Source organism: Tachypleus tridentatus, chromosome 13, assembly GCF_004210375.1.
Source record: "Tachypleus tridentatus isolate NWPU-2018 chromosome 13, ASM421037v1, whole genome shotgun sequence".
NCBI classification, from domain to species: Eukaryota; Metazoa; Arthropoda; class Merostomata; order Xiphosura; family Limulidae; genus Tachypleus; species Tachypleus tridentatus.
Window position 1 is genome coordinate 12,784,491 of NC_134837.1, and position 20,095 is coordinate 12,804,585.

A 20,095-nucleotide genomic window follows, 5' to 3' on the forward strand; every position below is an offset into this window, starting at 1 on the left:
ATGTTCATCTCAGTGATACTATAGGAATATTGTAATCACCAGTGTCATTACATTAATGTTCATCTCAGTGATACTATAGGAATATTGTAATCACCAGTGTCATTACATTAATGTTCATCTCAGTGATACTATAGGAATATTGTAATCACCAGTGTCATTACATTAATGTTCATCTCAGTGATACTATAGGAATATTGTAATCACCAGTGTCATTACATTAATGTTCATCTCAGTGATACTATAGGAATATTGTAATCACCAGTGTCATTACATTAATGTTCATCTCAGTGATACTATAGGAATATTGTAATCACCAGTGTCATTACATTAATGTTCATCTCAGTGATACTATAGGAATATTGTAATCACCAGTGTCATTACATTAATGTTCATCTCAGTGATACTATAGGAATATTGTAATCACCAGTGTCATTACATTAATGTTCATCTCAGTGATACTATAGGAATATTGTAATCACCAGTGTCATTACATTAATGTTCATCTCTGTTATCAGTGATACTATAGGAATATTGTAATCACCAGTGTCATTACATTAATGTTCATCTCTGTTATCAGTGATACTATAGGAATATTGTAATCACCAGTGTCCTTACATTAATGTTCATCTCTATAGGAATATTGTAATCACCAGTGTCAGTGATACTATAGGAATATTGTAATCACCAGTGTCATTACATTAATGTTCATCTCAGTGATACTATAGGAATATTGTAATCACCAGTGTCATTACATTAATGTTCATCTCAGTGATACTATAGGAATATTGTAATCACCAGTGTCATTACATTAATGTTCATCTCATTAATGTTCATCTCAGTGATACTATAGGAATATTGTAATCACCAGTGTCATTACATTAATGTTCATCTCAGTGATACTATAGGAATATTGTAATCACCAGTGTCATTACATTAATGTTCATCTCAGTGATACTATAGGAATATTGTAATCACCAGTGTCATTACATTAATGTTCATCTCAGTGATACTATAGGAATATTGTAATCACCAGTGTCATTACATTAATGTTCATCTCAGTGATACTATAGGAATATTGTAATCACCAGTGTCATTACATTAATGTTCATCTCAGTGATACTATAGGAATATTGTAATCACCAGTGTCATTACATTAATGTTCATCTCACCAGTGTCATTAGTGATACTATAGGAATATTGTAATCACCAGTGTCATTACATTAATGTTCATCTCAGTGATACTATAGGAATATTGTAATCACCAGTGTCATTACATTAATGTTCATCTCAGTGATACTATAGGAATATTGTAATCACCAGTGTCATTACATTAATGTTCATCTCAGTGATACTATAGGAATATTGTAATCACCAGTGTCATTACATTAATGTTCATCTCAGTGATACTATAGGAATATTGTAATCACCAGTGTCATTACATTAATGTTCATCTCAGTGATACTATAGGAATATTGTAATCACCAGTGTCATTACATTAATGTTCATCTCAGTGATACTATAGGAATATTGTAATCACCAGTGTCATTACATTAATGTTCATCTCAGTGATACTATAGGAATATTGTAATCACCAGTGTCATTACATTAATGTTCATCTCAGTGATACTATAGGAATATTGTAATCACCAGTGTCATTACATTAATGTTCATCTCAGTGATACTATAGGAATATTGTAATCACCAGTGTCATTACATTAATGTTCATCTCAGTGATACTATAGGAATATTGTAATCACCAGTGTCATTACATTAATGTTCATCTCAGTGATACTATAGGAATATTGTAATCACCAGTGTCATTACATTAATGTTCATCTCAGTGATACTATAGGAATATTGTAATCACCAGTGTCATTACATTAATGTTCATCTCAGTGATACTATAGGAATATTGTAATCACCAGTGTCATTACATTAATGTTCATCTCAGTGATACTATAGGAATATTGTAATCACCAGTGTCATTACATTAATGTTCATCTCTGTGATACTATGATACTATAGGAATATTGTAATCACCAGTGTCATTACATTAATGTTCATCTCATCTCAGTGATACTATAGGAATATTGTAATCACCAGTGTCATTACATTAATGTTCATCTCAGTGATACTATAGGAATATTGTAATCACCAGTGTCATTACATTAATGTTCATCTCTGTGTGATACTATAGGAATATTGTAATCACCAGTGTCCTTACATTAATGTTCATCTCAGTGATACTATAGGAATATTGTAATCACCAGTGTCATTACATTAATGTTCATCTCAGTGATACTATAGGAATATTGTAATCACCAGTGTCATTACATTAATGTTCATCTCAGTGATACTATAGGAATATTGTAATCACCAGTGTCATTACATTAATGTTCATCTCAGTGATACTATAGGAATATTGTAATCACCAGTGTCATTACATTAATGTTCATCTCAGTGATACTATAGGAATATTGTAATCACCAGTGTCATTACATTAATGTTCATCTCAGTGATACTATAGGAATATTGTAATCACCAGTGTCATTACATTAATGTTCATCTCAGTGATACTATAGGAATATTGTAATCACCAGTGTCATTACATTAATGTTCATCTCAGTGATACTATAGGAATATTGTAATCACCAGTGTCATTACATTAATGTTCATCTCAGTGATACTATAGGAATATTGTAATCACCAGTGTCATTACATTAATGTTCATCTCAGTGATACTATAGGAATATTGTAATCACCAGTGTCATTACATTAATGTTCATCTCAGTGATACTATAGGAATATTGTAATCACCAGTGTCATTACATTAATGTTCATCTCATCAGTGATACTATAGGAATATTGTAATCACCAGTGTCATTACATTAATGTTCATCTCAGTGATACTATAGGAATATTGTAATCACCAGTGTCATTACATTAATGTTCATCTCAGTGATACTATAGGAATATTGTAATCACCAGTGTCATTACATTAATGTTCATCTCAGTGATACTATAGGAATATTGTAATCACCAGTGATACTATAGGAATATTGTAATCACCAGTGTCATTACATTAATGTTCATCTCAGTGATACTATAGGAATATTGTAATCACCAGTGTCATTACATTAATGTTCATCTCAGTGATACTATAGGAATATTGTAATCACCAGTGTCATTACATTAATGTTCATCTCAGTGATACTATAGGAATATTGTAATCACCAGTGTCATTAATGTTCATCTCTGTGATACTATAGTGATACATTAATGTAATCACCAGTGTCATTACATCAGTCTCTAGTGATACTATAGGAATATTGTAATCACCAGTGTCATTACATTAATGTTCATCTCAGTGATACTATAGGAATATTGTAATCACCAGTGTCATTACATTAATGTTCATCTCAGTGATACTATAGGAATATTGTAATCACCAGTGTCATTACATTAATGTTCATCTCAGTGATACTATAGGAATATTGTAATCACCAGTGTCATTACATTAATGTTCATCTCAGTGATACTATAGGAATATTGTAATCACCAGTGTCATTACATTAATGTTCATCTCAGTGATACTATAGGAATATTGTAATCACCAGTGTCATTACATTAATGTTCATCTCAGTGATACTATAGGAATATTGTAATCACCAGTGTCATTACATTAATGTTCATCTCAGTGATACTATAGGAATATTGTAATCACCAGTGTCATTACATTAATGTTCATCTCAGTGATACTATAGGAATATTGTAATCACCAGTGTCATTACATTAATGTTCATCTCAGTGATACTATAGGAATATTGTAATCACCAGTGTCATTACATTAATGTTCATCTCAGTGATACTATAGGAATATTGTAATCACCAGTGTCATTACATTAATGTTCATCTCTGTCTCAGTGATACTATAGGAATATTGTAATCACCAGTGTCATTACATTAATGTTCATCTCAGTGATACTATAGGAATATTGTAATCACCAGTGTCATTACATTAATGTTCATCTCTGTTATCAGTGATACTATAGGAATATTGTAATCACCAGTGTCATTACATTAATGTTCATCTCAGTGATACTATAGGAATATTGTAATCACCAGTGTCATTACATTAATGTTCATCTCAGTGATACTATAGGAATATTGTAATCACCAGTGTCATTACATTAATGTTCATCTCAGTGATACTATAGGAATATTGTAATCACCAGTGTCATTACATTAATGTTCATCTCAGTGATACTATAGGAATATTGTAATCACCAGTGTCATTACATTAATGTTCATCTCAGTGATACTATAGGAATATTGTAATCACCAGTGTCATTACATTAATGTTCATCTCAGTGATACTATAGGAATATTGTAATCACCAGTGTCATTACATTAATGTTCATCTCAGTGATACTATAGGAATATTGTAATCACCAGTGTCATTACATTAATGTTCATCTCAGTGATACTATAGGAATATTGTAATCACCAGTGTCATTACATTAATGTTCATCTCAGTGATACTATAGGAATATTGTAATCACCAGTGTCATTACATTAATGTTCATCTCAGTGATACTATAGGAATATTGTAATCACCAGTGTCATTACATTAATGTTCATCTCAGTGATACTATAGGAATATTGTAATCACCAGTGTCATTACATTAATGTTCATCTCAGTGATACTATAGGAATATTGTAATCACCAGTGTCATTACATTAATGTTCATCTCAGTGATACTATAGGAATATTGTAATCACCAGTGTCATTACATTAATGTTCATCTCTGTTATCAGTGATACTATAGGAATATTGTAATCACCAGTGTCATTACATTAATGTTCATCTCAGTGATACTATAGGAATATTGTAATCACCAGTGTCATTACATTAATGTTCATCTCAGTGATACTATAGGAATATTGTAATCACCAGTGTCATTACATTAATGTTCATCTCAGTGATACTATAGGAATATTGTAATCACCAGTGTCATTACATTAATGTTCATCTCAGTGATCTCAGTATACTATAGGAATATTGTAATCACCAGTGTCATTACATTAATGTTCATCTCAGTGATACTATAGGAATATTGTAATCACCAGTGTCATTACATTAATGTTCATCTCAGTGATACTATAGGAATATTGTAATCACCAGTGTCATTACATTAATGTTCATCTCAGTGATACTATAGGAATATTGTAATCACCAGTGTCATTACATTAATGTTCATCTCAGTGATACTATAGGAATATTGTAATCACCAGTGTCATTACATTAATGTTCATCTCTGTTATCAGTGATACTATAGGAATATTGTAATCACCAGTGTCATTACATTAATGTTCATCTCAGTGATACTATAGGAATATTGTAATCACCAGTGTCATTACATTAATGTTCATCTCAGTGATATACTATAGGAATATTGTAATCACCAGTGTCATTACATTAATGTTCAATATTGTAATCACCAGTGTCATTACATTAATGTTCATCTCAGTGATACTATAGGAATATTGTAATCACCAGTGTCATTACATTAATGTTCATCTCAGTGATACTATAGGAATATTGTAATCACCAGTGTCATTACATTAATGTTCATCTCAGTGATACTATAGGAATATTGTAATCACCAGTGTCATTACATTAATGTTCATCTCAGTGATACTATAGGAATATTGTAATCACCAGTGTCATTATACTATACGAATATTGTAATCACCAGTGTCATTACATTAATGTTCATCTCAGTGATACTATAGGAATATTGTAATCACCAGTGTCATTACATTAATGTTCATCTCAGTGATACTATAGGAATATTGTAATCACCAGTGTCATTACATTAATGTTCATCTCAGTGATACTATATAGGAATATTGTAATCACCAGTGTCACATTACATTAATGTTCATGTCTCAGTGATACTATAGGAATATTGTAATCACCAGTGTCATTACATTAATGTTCATCTCAGTGATACTATAGGAATATTGTAATCACCAGTGTCATTACATTAATGTTCATCTCAGTGATACTATAGGAATATTGTAATCACCAGTGTCATTACATTAATGTTCATCTCAGTGATACTATAGGAATATTGTAATCACCAGTGTCATTACATTAATGTTCATCTCTGTTATCAGTGATACTATAGGAATATTGTAATCACCAGTGTCATTACATTAATGTTCATCTCAGTGATACTATAGGAATATTGTAATCACCAGTGTCATTACATTAATGTTCATCTCAGTACTATAGGAATACTATAGGAATATTGTAATCACCAGTGTCATTACATTAATGTTCATCTCAGTGATACTATAGGAATATTGTAATCACCAGTGTCATTACATTAATGTTCATCTCAGTGATACTATAGGAATATTGTAATCACCAGTGTCCTTACATTAATGTTCATCTCAGTGATACTATAGGAATATTGTAATCACCAGTGTCATTACATTAATGTTCATCTCAGTGATACTATAGGAATATTGTAATCACCAGTGTCATTACATTAATGTTCATCTCAGTGATACTATAGGAATATTGTAATCACCAGTGTCATTACATTAATGTTCATCTCAGTGATACTATAGGAATATTGTAATCACCAGTGTCATTACATTAATGTTCATCTCAGTGATACTATAGGAATATTGTAATCACCAGTGTCATTACATTAATGTTCATCTCAGTGATACTATAGGAATATTGTAATCACCAGTGTCATTACATTAATGTTCATCTCAGTGATACTATAGGAATATTGTAATCACCAGTGTCATTACATTAATGTTCATCTCAGTGATACTATAGGAATATTGTAATCACCAGTGTCATTACATTAATGTTCATCTCAGTGATACTATAGGAATATTGTAATCACCAGTGTCATTACATTAATGTTCATCTCAGTGATACTATAGGAATATTGTAATCACCAGTGTCATTACATTAATGTTCATCTCTCACCAGTGTCATTACATTAATGATACTATAGGAATATTGTAATCACCAGTGTCATTACATTAATGTTCATCTCAGTGATACTATAGGAATATTGTAATCACCAGTGTCATTACATTAATGTTCATCTCAGTGATACTATAGGAATATTGTAATCACCAGTGTCATTACATTAATGTTCATCTCAGTGATACTATAGGAATATTGTAATCACCAGTGTCATTACATTAATGTTCATCTCAGTGATACTATAGGAATATTGTAATCACCAGTGTCATTACATTAATGTTCATCTCAGTGATACTATAGGAATATTGTAATCACCAGTGTCATTACATTAATGTTCATCTCTGTTATCAGTGATACTATAGGAATATTGTAATCACCAGTGTCATTACATTAATGTTCATCTCAGTGATACTATAGGAATATTGTAATCACCAGTGTCATTACATTAATGTTCATCTCAGTGATACTATAGGAATATTGTAATCACCAGTGTCATTACATTAATGTTCATCTCAGTGATACTATAGGAATATTGTAATCACCAGTGTCATTACATTAATGTTCATCTCAGTGATACTATAGGAATATTGTAATCACCAGTGTCATTACATTAATGTTCATCTCAGTGATACTATAGGAATATTGTAATCACCAGTGTCATTACATTAATGTTCATCTCAGTGATACTATAGGAATATTGTAATCACCAGTGTCATTACATTAATGTTCATCTCAGTGATACTATAGGAATATTGTAATCACCAGTGTCATTACATTAATGTTCATCTCAGTGATACTATAGGAATATTGTAATCACCAGTGTCATTACATTAATGTTCATCTCAGTGATACTATAGGAATATTGTAATCACCAGTGTCACATTACATTAATGTTCATCTCATCTCAGTGATACTATAGGAATATTGTAATCACCAGTGTCATTACATTAATGTTCATCTCAGTGATACTATAGGAATATTGTAATCACCAGTGTCATTAATGTCATCTTAGTGATACTATTCAATCACCAGTGTCATTACATTAAGTGATATACTATAGGAATATTGTAATCACCAGTGTCATTACATTAATGTTCATCTCAGTGATACTATAGGAATATTGTAATCACCAGTGTCATTACATTAATGTTCATCTCAGTGATACTATAGGAATATTGTAATCACCAGTGTCATTACATTAATGTTCATCTCAGTGATACTATAGGAATATTGTAATCACCAGTGTCATTACATTAATGTTCATCTCAGTGATACTATAGGAATATTGTAATCACCAGTGTCATTACATTAATGTTCATCTCAGTGATACTATAGGAATATTGTAATCACCAGTGTCATTACATTAATGTTCATCTCAGTGATACTATAGGAATATTGTAATCACCAGTGTCATTACATTAATGTTCATCTCATCAGTGATACTATAGGAATATTGTAATCACCAGTGTCATTACATTAATGTTCATCTCAGTGATACTATAGGAATATTGTAATCACCAGTGTCATTACATTAATGTTCATCTCAGTGATACTATAGGAATATTGTAATCACCAGTGTCATTACATTAATGTTCATCTCAGTGATACTATAGGAATATTGTAATCACCAGTGTCATTACATTAATGTTCATCTCAGTGATACTATAGGAATATTGTAATCACCAGTGTCATTACATTAATGTTCATCTCAGTGATACTATAGGAATATTGTAATCACCAGTGTCATTACATTAATGTTCATCTCAGTGATACTATAGGAATATTGTAATCACCAGTGTCATTACATTAATGTTCATCTCAGTGATACTATAGGAATATTGTAATCACCAGTGTCATTACATTAATGTTCATCTCAGTGATACTATAGGAATATTGTAATCACCAGTGTCATTACATTAATGTTCATCACAGTGATACTATAGGAATATTGTAATCACCAGTGTCATTACATTAATGTTCATCTCATAGGAATATTGTAATCACCAGTGATACTATAGGAATATTGTAATCACCAGTGTCATTACATTAATGTTCATCTCAGTGATACAGTGATACTATAGGAATATTATAATCACCAGTGTCATTACATTAATGTTCATCACAGTGATACTATAGGAATATTGTAATCACCAGTGTCATTACATTAATGTTCATCTCAGTGATACTATAGGAATATTGTAATCACCAGTGTCATTACATTAATGTTCATCTCAGTGATACTATAGGAATATTGTAATCACCAGTGTCATTACATTAATGTTCATCTCAGTGATACTATAGGAATATTGTAATCACCAGTGTCATTACATTAATGTTCATCTCAGTGATACTATAGGAATATTGTAATCACCAGTGTCATTACATTAATGTTCATCTCTGTTGATACTATAGGAATATTGTAATCACCAGTGATACTATAGGAATATTGTAATCACCAGTGTCATTACATTAATGTTCATCTCAGTGATATACTATAGGAATATTGTAATCACCAGTGTCATTACATTAATGTTCATCTCAGTGATACTATAGGAATATTGTAATCACCAGTGTCATTACATTAATGTTCATCTCAGTGATACTATAGGAATATTGTAATCACCAGTGTCATTACATTAATGTTCATCTCAGTGATACTATAGGAATATTGTAATCACCAGTGTCATTACATTAATGTTCATCTCAGTGATACTATAGGAATATTGTAATCACCAGTGTCATTACATTAATGTTCATCTCAGTGATACTATAGGAATATTGTAATCACCAGTGTCATTACATTAATGTTCATCTCAGTGATACTATAGGAATATTGTAATCACCAGTGTCATTACATTAATGTTCATCTCAGTGATACTATAGGAATATTGTAATCACCAGTGTCATTACATTAATGTTCATCTCAGTGATACTATAGGAATATTGTAATCACCAGTGTCATTACATTAATGTTCATCTCAGTGATACTATAGGAATATTGTAATCACCAGTGTCATTACATTAATGTTCATCTCAGTGATACTATAGGAATATTGTAATCACCAGTGTCATTACATTAATGTTCATCTCAGTGATACTATAGGAATATTGTAATCACCAGTGTCATTACATTAATGTTCATCTCTGTTATCAGTGATACTATAGGAATATTGTAATCACCAGTGTCATTACATTAATGTTCATCTAATACTATAGGAATATTGTAATCACCAGTGTCATTACATTAATGTTCATCTCAGTGATACTAGTGATACTATAGGAATATTGTAATCACCAGTGTCATTACATTAATGTTCATCTCATCAGTGATACTATAGGAATATTGTAATCACCAGTGTCATTACATTAATGTTCATCTCTGTTAATACTATAGGAATATTGTAATCACCAGTGTCATTACATTAATGTTCATCTCAGTGATACTATAGGAATATTGTAATCACCAGTGTCATTACATTAATGTTCATCTCAGTGATACTATAGGAATATTGTAATCACCAGTGTCATTACATTAATGTTCATCTCAGTGATACTATAGGAATATTGTAATCACCAGTGTCATTACATTAATGTTCATCTCAGTGATACTATAGGAATATTGTAATCACCAGTGTCATTACATTAATGTTCATCTCAGTGATACTATAGGAATATTGTAATCACCAGTGTCATTACATTAATGTTCATCTCAGTGATACTATAGGAATATTGTAATCACCAGTGTCATTACATTAATGTTCATCTCAGTGATACTATAGGAATATTGTAATCACCAGTGTCATTACATTAATGTTCATCTCAGTGATACTATAGGAATATTGTAATCACCAGTGTCATTACATTAATGTTCATCTCATAGGAATATTGTAATCACCAGTGATACTATAGGAATATTGTAATCACCAGTGTCATTACATTAATGTTCATCTCAGTGATACTATAGGAATATTGTAATCACCAGTGTCATTACATTAATGTTCATCTCAGTGATACTATAGGAATATTGTAATCACCAGTGTCATTACATTAATGTTCATCTCAGTGATACTATAGGAATATTGTAATCACCAGTGTCATTACATTAATGTTCATCTCAGTGATACTATAGGAATATTGTAATCACCAGTGTCATTACATTAATGTTCATCTCAGTGATACTATAGGAATATTGTAATCACCAGTGTCATTACATTAATGTTCATCTCAGTGATACTATAGGAATATTGTAATCACCAGTGTCATTACATTAATGTTCATCTCAGTGATACTATAGGAATATTGTAATCACCAGTGTCATTACATTAATGTTCATCTCAGTGATACTATAGGAATATTGTAATCACCAGTGTCATTACATTAATGTTCATCTCAGTGATACTATAGGAATATTGTAATCACCAGTGTCATTACATTAATGTTCATCTCAGTGATACTATAGGAATATTGTAATCACCAGTGTCATTACATTAATGTTCATCTCAGTGATACTATAGGAATATTGTAATCACCAGTGTCATTACATTAATGTTCATCTCAGTGATACTATAGGAATATTGTAATCACCAGTGTCATTACATTAATGTTCATCTCAGTTATCAGTGATACTATAGGAATATTGTAATCACCAGTGTCATTACATTAATGTTCATCTCAGTGATACTATAGGAATATTGTAATCACCAGTGTCATTACATTAATGTTCATCTCAGTGATACTATAGGAATATTGTAATCACCAGTGTCATTACATTAATGTTCATCTCAGTGATACTATAGGAATATTGTAATCACCAGTGTCATTACATTAATGTTCATCTCAGTGATACTATAGGAATATTGTAATCACCAGTGTCATTACATTAATGTTCATCTCAGTGATACTATAGGAATATTGTAATCACCAGTGTCATTACATTAATGTTCATCTCAGTGATACTATAGGAATATTGTAATCACCAGTTATAGGCTACTATATATTGTAATCACCAGTGTCATTACATTAATGTTCATCTCAGTGATACTATAGGAATATTGTAATCACCAGTGTCATTACATTAATGTTCATACTATAGGAATATTGTAATCACCAGTGTCATTACATTAATGTTCATCTCAGTGATACTATAGGAATATTGTAATCACCAGTGTCATTACATTAATGTTCATCTCAGTGATACTATAGGAATATTGTAATCACCAGTGTCATTACATTAATGTTCATCTCAGTGATACTATAGGAATATTGTAATCACCAGTGTCATTACATTAATGTTCATCTCTGTTATCACCAGTGATACATATAGGAATATTGTAATCACCAGTGTCATTACATTAATGTTCATCTCTGTTATCAGTGATACTATAGGAATATTGTAATCACCAGTGTCATTACATTAATGTTCATCTCAGTGATACTATAGGATATATTATTGTAATCACCAGTGTCATTACATTAATGTTCATCTCAGTGATACTATAGGAATATTGTAATCACCAGTGTCATTACATTAATGTTCATCTCAGTGATACTATAGGAATATTGTAATCACCAGTGTCATTACATTAATGTTCATCTCAGTGATACTATAGGAATATTGTAATCACCAGTGTCATTACATTAATGTTCATCTCAGTGATACTATAGGAATATTGTAATCACCAGTGTCATTACATTAATGTTCATCTCAGTGATACTATAGGAATATTGTAATCACCAGTGTCATTACATTAATGTTCATCTCAGTGATACTATAGGAATATTGTAATCACCAGTGTCATTACATTAATGTTCATCTCTGTGATACAGTGATACTATAGGAATATTGTAATCACCAGTATCATTACAATAATGTTCATCTCAGTGATACTATAGGAATATTGTAATCACCAGTGTCATTACATTAATGTTCATCTCAGTGATACTATAGGTATTGAATACCAGTATTACATTAATATCTGTATCATCACCATATTGTGTCATTACATTAATGTTCATCTCAGTGATACTATAGGAATATTGTAATCACCAGTGTCCTTACATTAATGTTCATCTCAGTGATACTATAGGAATATTGTAATCACCAGTGTCATTACATTAATGTTCATCTCAGTGATACTATAGGAATATTGTAATCACCAGTGTCATTACATTAATGTTCATCTCAGTGATACTATAGGAATATTGTAATCACCAGTGTCATTACATTAATGTTCATCTCAGTGATACTATAGGAATATTGTAATCACCAGTGTCATTACATTAATGTTCATCTCAGTGATACTATAGGAATATTGTAATCACCAGTGTCATTACATTAATGTTCATCTCAGTGATACTATAGGAATATTGTAATCACCAGTGTCATTACATTAATGTTCATCTCAGTGATACTATAGGAATATTGTAATCACCAGTGTCATTACATTAATGTTCATCTCAGTGATACTATAGGAATATTGTAATCACCAGTGTCATTACATTAATGTTCATCTCAGTGATACTATAGGAATATTGTAATCACCAGTGTCATTACATTAATGTTCATCTCAGTGATACTATAGGAATATTGTAATCACCAGTGTCATTACATTAATGTTCATCTCAGTGATACTATAGGAATATTGTAATCACCAGTGTCATTACATTAATGTTCATCTCTGTTATCAGTGATACTATAGGAATATTGTAATCACCAGTGTCATTACATTAATGTTCATCTCAGTTATCAGTGATACTATAGGAATATTGTAATCACCAGTGTCCTTACATTAATGTTCATCTCATCAGTGATACTATAGGAATATTGTAATCACCAGTGTCATTACATTAATGTTCATCTCAGTGATACTATAGGAATATTGTAATCACCAGTGTCATTACATTAATGTTCATCTCAGTGATACTATAGGAATATTGTAATCACCAGTGTCATTACATTAATGTTCATCTCAGTGATACTATAGGAATATTGTAATCACCAGTGTCACATTAATGTTCATCTCTCAGTGACATGTCATTACATTAATGTTCATCTCATCAGTGATACTATAGGAATATTGTAATCACCAGTGTCATTACATTAATGTTCATCTCAGTGATACTATAGGAATATTGTAATCACCAGTGTCATTACATTAATGTTCATCTCATAGGAATATTGTAATCAGTGATACTATAGGAATATTGTAATCACCAGTGTCATTACATTAATGTTCATCTCAGTGATACTATAGGAATATTGTAATCACCAGTGTCATTACATTAATGTTCATCTCAGTGATACTATAGGAATATTGTAATCACCAGTGTCATTACATTAATGTTCATCACAGTGATACTATAGGAATATTGTAATCACCAGTGTCATTACATTAATGTTCATCTCTGTTATCAGTGATACTATAGGAATATTGTAATCACCAGTGTCATTACATTAATGTTCATCTCAGTGATACTATAGGAATATTGTAATCACCAGTGTCATTACATTACATTAATGTTCATCTCAGTGATACTATAGGAATATTGTAATCACCAGTGTCATTACATTAATGTTCATCTCATCAGTGATACTATAGGAATATTGTAATCACCAGTGTCATTACATTAATGTTCATCTCAGTGATACTATAGGAATATTGTAATCACCAGTGTCATTACATTAATGTTCATCTCAGTGATACTATAGGAATATTGTAATCACCAGTGTCATTACATTAATGTTCATCTCAGTGATACTATAGGAATATTGTAATCACCAGTGTCATTACATTAATGTTCATCTCAGTGATACTATAGGAATATTGTAATCACCAGTGTCATTACATTAATGTTCATCTCAGTGATACTATAGGAATATTGTAATCACCAGTGTCATTACATTAATGTTCATCTCAGTGATACTATAGGAATATTGTAATCACCAGTGTCATTACATTAATGTTCATCTCAGTGATACTATAGGAATATTGTAATCACCAGTGTCATTACATTAATGTTCATCTCAGTGATACTATAGGAATATTGTAATCACCAGTGTCATTACATTAATGTTCATCTCAGTGATACTATAGGAATATTGTAATCACCAGTGTCATTACATTAATGTTCATCTCAGTGATACTATAGGAATATTGTAATCACCAGTGTCATTACATTAATGTTCATCTCAGTGATACTATAGGAATATTGTAATCACCAGTGTCATTACATTAATGTTCATCTCAGTGATACTATAGGAATATTGTAATCACCAGTGTCACCATTAATGTTCATTACATTAATGTTCATCTCATCTCAGTGATACTATAGGAATATTGTAATCACCAGTGTCATTACATTAATGTTCATCTCAGTGATACTATAGGAATATTGTAATCACCAGTGTCATTACATTAATGTTCATCTCAGTGATACTATAGGAATATTGTAATCACCAGTGTCATTACATTAATGTTCATCTCAGTGATACTATAGGAATATTGTAATCACCAGTGTCATTACATTAATGTTCATCTCAGTTCATCTCAGTGATACTATAGGAATATTGTAATCACCAGTGTCATTACATTAATGTTCATCTCAGTGATACTATAGGAATATTGTAATCACCAGTGTCATTACATTAATGTTCATCTCAGTGATACTATAGGAATATTGTAATCACCAGTGTCATTACATTAATGTTCATCTCAGTGATACTATAGGAATATTGTAATCACCAGTGTCATTACATTAATGTTCATCTCTGTTATCAGTGATACTATAGGAATATTGTAATCACCAGTGTCATTACATTAATGTTCATCTCTGTTATCAGTGATACTATAGGAATATTGTAATCACCAGTGTCATTACATTAATGTTCATCTCAGTGATACTATAGGAATATTGTAATCACCAGTGTCCTTACATTAATGTTCATCTCAGTGATACTATAGGAATATTGTAATCACCAGTGTCATTACATTAATGTTCATCTCAGTGATACTATAGGAATATTGTAATCACCAGTGTCATTACATTAATGTTCATCTCAGTGATACTATAGGAATATTGTAATCACCAGTGTCATTACATTAATGTTCATCTCATCTACTATAGGAATATTGTAATCAGTTCATCTCAGTGATACTATAGGAATATTGTAATCACCAGTGTCATTACATTAATGTTCATCTCAGTGATACTATAGGAATATTGTAATCACCAGTGTCATTACATTAATGTTCATCTCAGTGATACTATAGGAATATTGTAATCACCAGTGTCATTACATTAATGTTCATCTCAGTGATACTATAGGAATATTGTAATCACCAGTGTCATTACATTAATGTTCATCTCAGTGATACTATAGGAATATTGTAATCACCAGTGTCATTACATTAATGTTCATCTCAGTGATACTATAGGAATATTGTAATCACCAGTGTCATTACATTAATGTTCATCTCAGTGTTCATCAGTGATACTATAGGAATATTGTAATCACCAGTGTCATTACATTAATGTTCATCTCAGTGATACTATAGGAATATTGTAATCACCAGTGATACTATCACCAGTGTCCTTACATTAATGTTCATCTCAGTGATACTATAGGAATATTGTAATCACCAGTGTCATTACATTAATGTTCATCTCAGTGATACTATAGGAATATTGTAATCACCAGTGTCATTACATTAATGTTCATCTCAGTGATACTATAGGAATATTGTAATCACCAGTGTCATTACATTAATGTTCATCTCAGTGATACTATAGGAATATTGTAATCACCAGTGTCATTACATTAATGTTCATCTCAGTGATACTATAGGAATATTGTAATCACCAGTGTCATTACATTAATGTTCATCTCAGTGATACTATAGGAATATTGTAATCACCAGTGTCATTACATTAATGTTCATCTCAGTGATACTATAGGAATATTGTAATCACCAGTGTCATTACATTAATGTTCATCTCAGTGATACTATAGGAATATTGTAATCACCAGTGTCATTACATTAATGTTCATCTCAGTGATACTATAGGAATATTGTAATCACCAGTGTCATTACATTAATGTTCATCTCTCATCTCAGTGATACTATAGGAATATTGTAATCACCAGTGTCATTACATTAATGTTCATCTCAGTGATACTATAGGAATATTGTAATCACCAGTGTCATTACATTAATGTTCATCTCAGTGATACTATAGGAATATTGTAATCACCAGTGTCATTACATTAATGTTCATCTCATTAATGTTCATCTCTGTTATCACTGATACTATAGGAATATTGTAATCACCAGTGTCATTACATTAATGTTCATCTCAGTGATACTATAGGAATATTGTAATCACCAGTGTCATTACATTAATGTTCATCTCAGTGATACTATAGGAATATTGTAATCACCAGTGTCATTACATTAATGTTCATCTCAGTGATACTATAGGAATATTGTAATCACCAGTGATCCTTACAATATTGTAATCACCAGTGTCATTACATTAATGTTCATGTCAGTGATACTATAGGAATATTGTAATCACCAGTGTCATTACATTAATGTTCATCTCAGTGATACTATAGGAATATTGTAATCACCAGTGTCATTACATTAATGTTCATCTCAGTGATGATACTATAGGAATATTGTAATCACCAGTGTCATTACATTAATGTTCATCTCATCACCAGTGATACTATAGGAATATTGTAATCACCAGTGTCATTACATTAATGTTCATCTCAGTGATACTATAGGAATATTGTAATCACCAGTGTCATTACATTAATGTTCATCTCATTAATGTTCATCAGTGATACTATAGGAATATTGTAATCACCAGTGTCCTTACATTAATGTTCATCTCAGTTATGTGATACTATAGGAATATTGTAATCACCAGTGTCATTACATTAATGTTCATCTCAGTGATACTATAGGAATATTGTAATCACCAGTGTCATTACATTAATGTTCATCTCAGTGATACTATAGGAATATTGTAATCACCAGTGTCATTACATTAATGTTCATCTCAGTGATACTATAGGAATATTGTAATCACCAGTGTCATTACATTAATGTTCATCTCAGTGATACTATAGGAATATTGTAATCACCAGTGTCATTACATTAATGTTCATCTCAGTGATACTATAGGAATATTGTAATCACCAGTGTCATTACATTAATGTTCATCTCAGTGATACTATAGGAATATTGTAATCACCAGTGTCATTACATTAATGTTCATCTCTGTTATCACTATAGGAAAATTGTAATCACCAGTGTCATTACATTAATGTTCATCTCAGTGATACTATAGGAATATTGTAATCACCAGTGTCATTACATTAATGTTCATCTCAGTGATACTATAGGAATATTGTAATCACCAGTGTCATTACATTAATGTTCATCTCAGTGATACTATAGGAATATTGTAATCACCAGTGTCATTACATTAATGTTCATCTCAGTGATACTATAGGAATATTGTAATCACCAGTGTCATTACATCATCTCATCTCAGTGATACTATAGGAATATTGTAATCACCAGTGTCATTACATTAATGTTCATCTCATCAGTGATACTATAGGAATATTGTAATCACCAGTGTCATTACATTAATGTTCATCTCAGTGATACTATAGGAATATTGTAATCACCAGTGTCATTACATTAATGTTCATCTCAGTGATACTATAGGAATATTGTAATCACCAGTGTCATTACATTAATGTTCATCTCAGTGATACTATAGGAATATTGTAATCACCAGTGTCATTACATTAATGTTCATCTCAGTGATACTATAGGAATATTGTAATCACCAGTGTCATTACATTAATGTTCATCTCAGTGATACTATAGGAATATTGTAATCACCAGTGTCCTTACATTAATGTTCATCTCAGTGATACTATAGGAATATTGTAATCACCAGTGTCATTACATTAATGTTCATCTCTGTTGTATCACCAGTGTCATTACATTAATGATACAGTATACTATAGGAATATTGTAATCACCAGTGTCATTACATTAATGTTCATCTCAGTGATACTATAGGAATATTGTAATCACCAGTGTCATTACATTAATGTTCATCTCAGTGATACTATAGGAATATTGTAATCACCAGTGTCATTACATTAATGTTCATCTCATCAGTGATACTATAGGAATATTGTAATCACCAGTGTCATTACATTAATGTTCATCTCAGTGATACTATAGGAATATTGTAATCACCAGTGTCATTACATTAATGTTCATCTCAGTGATACTATAGGAATATTGTAATCACCAGTGTCATTACATTAATGTTCATCTCATGATTCATAGGAATATTGTAATCACCAGTGTCATTACATTAATGTTCATCTCAGTGATACTATAGGAATATTGTAATCACCAGTGTCATTACATTAATGTTCATCTCAGTGATACTATAGGAATATTGTAATCACCAGTGTCATTACATTAATGTTCATCTCTGTTATCAGTGATACTATAGGAATATTGTAATCACCAGTGTCCTTACATTATTTGTTCATCTCAGTGATACCATACGAATATTGTAATCACCAGTATCATTATATTAATGTTCATCTCAGTGATAGTATACGAATATTGTAATCACCAGTGTCATTACATTAATGTTCATCTCAGTGATACTATAGGAATATTGTAATCACCAGTGTCATTACATTAATGTTCATCTCAGTGATACTATAGGAATATTGTAATCACCAGTGTCATTACATTAATGTTCATCTCAGTGATACTATAGGAATATTGTAATCACCAGTGTCATTACATTAATGTTCATCTCTGTTATCAGTGATACTATAGGAATATTGTAATCACCAGTGATACTATAGGAATATTGTAATCACCAGTGTCATTACATTAATGTTCATCTCAGTGATACTATAGGAATATTGTAATCACCAGTGTCATTACATTAATGTTCATCTCAGTGATACTATAGGAATATTGTAATCACCAGTGTCATTACATTAATGTTCATCTC

At 30.9% G+C, this 20,095-nt stretch overlaps 1 protein-coding gene across 1 annotated transcript in view; it reads left to right on the top strand.

Moving 5' to 3' along the window:
• Nucleotides 1-20,095, top strand: part of LOC143239187 (semaphorin-2A-like) — a 478,807-nt gene that overhangs the window by 43,614 nt on the left and 415,098 nt on the right. The gene's annotated exons all lie outside the window — the stretch shown is intronic.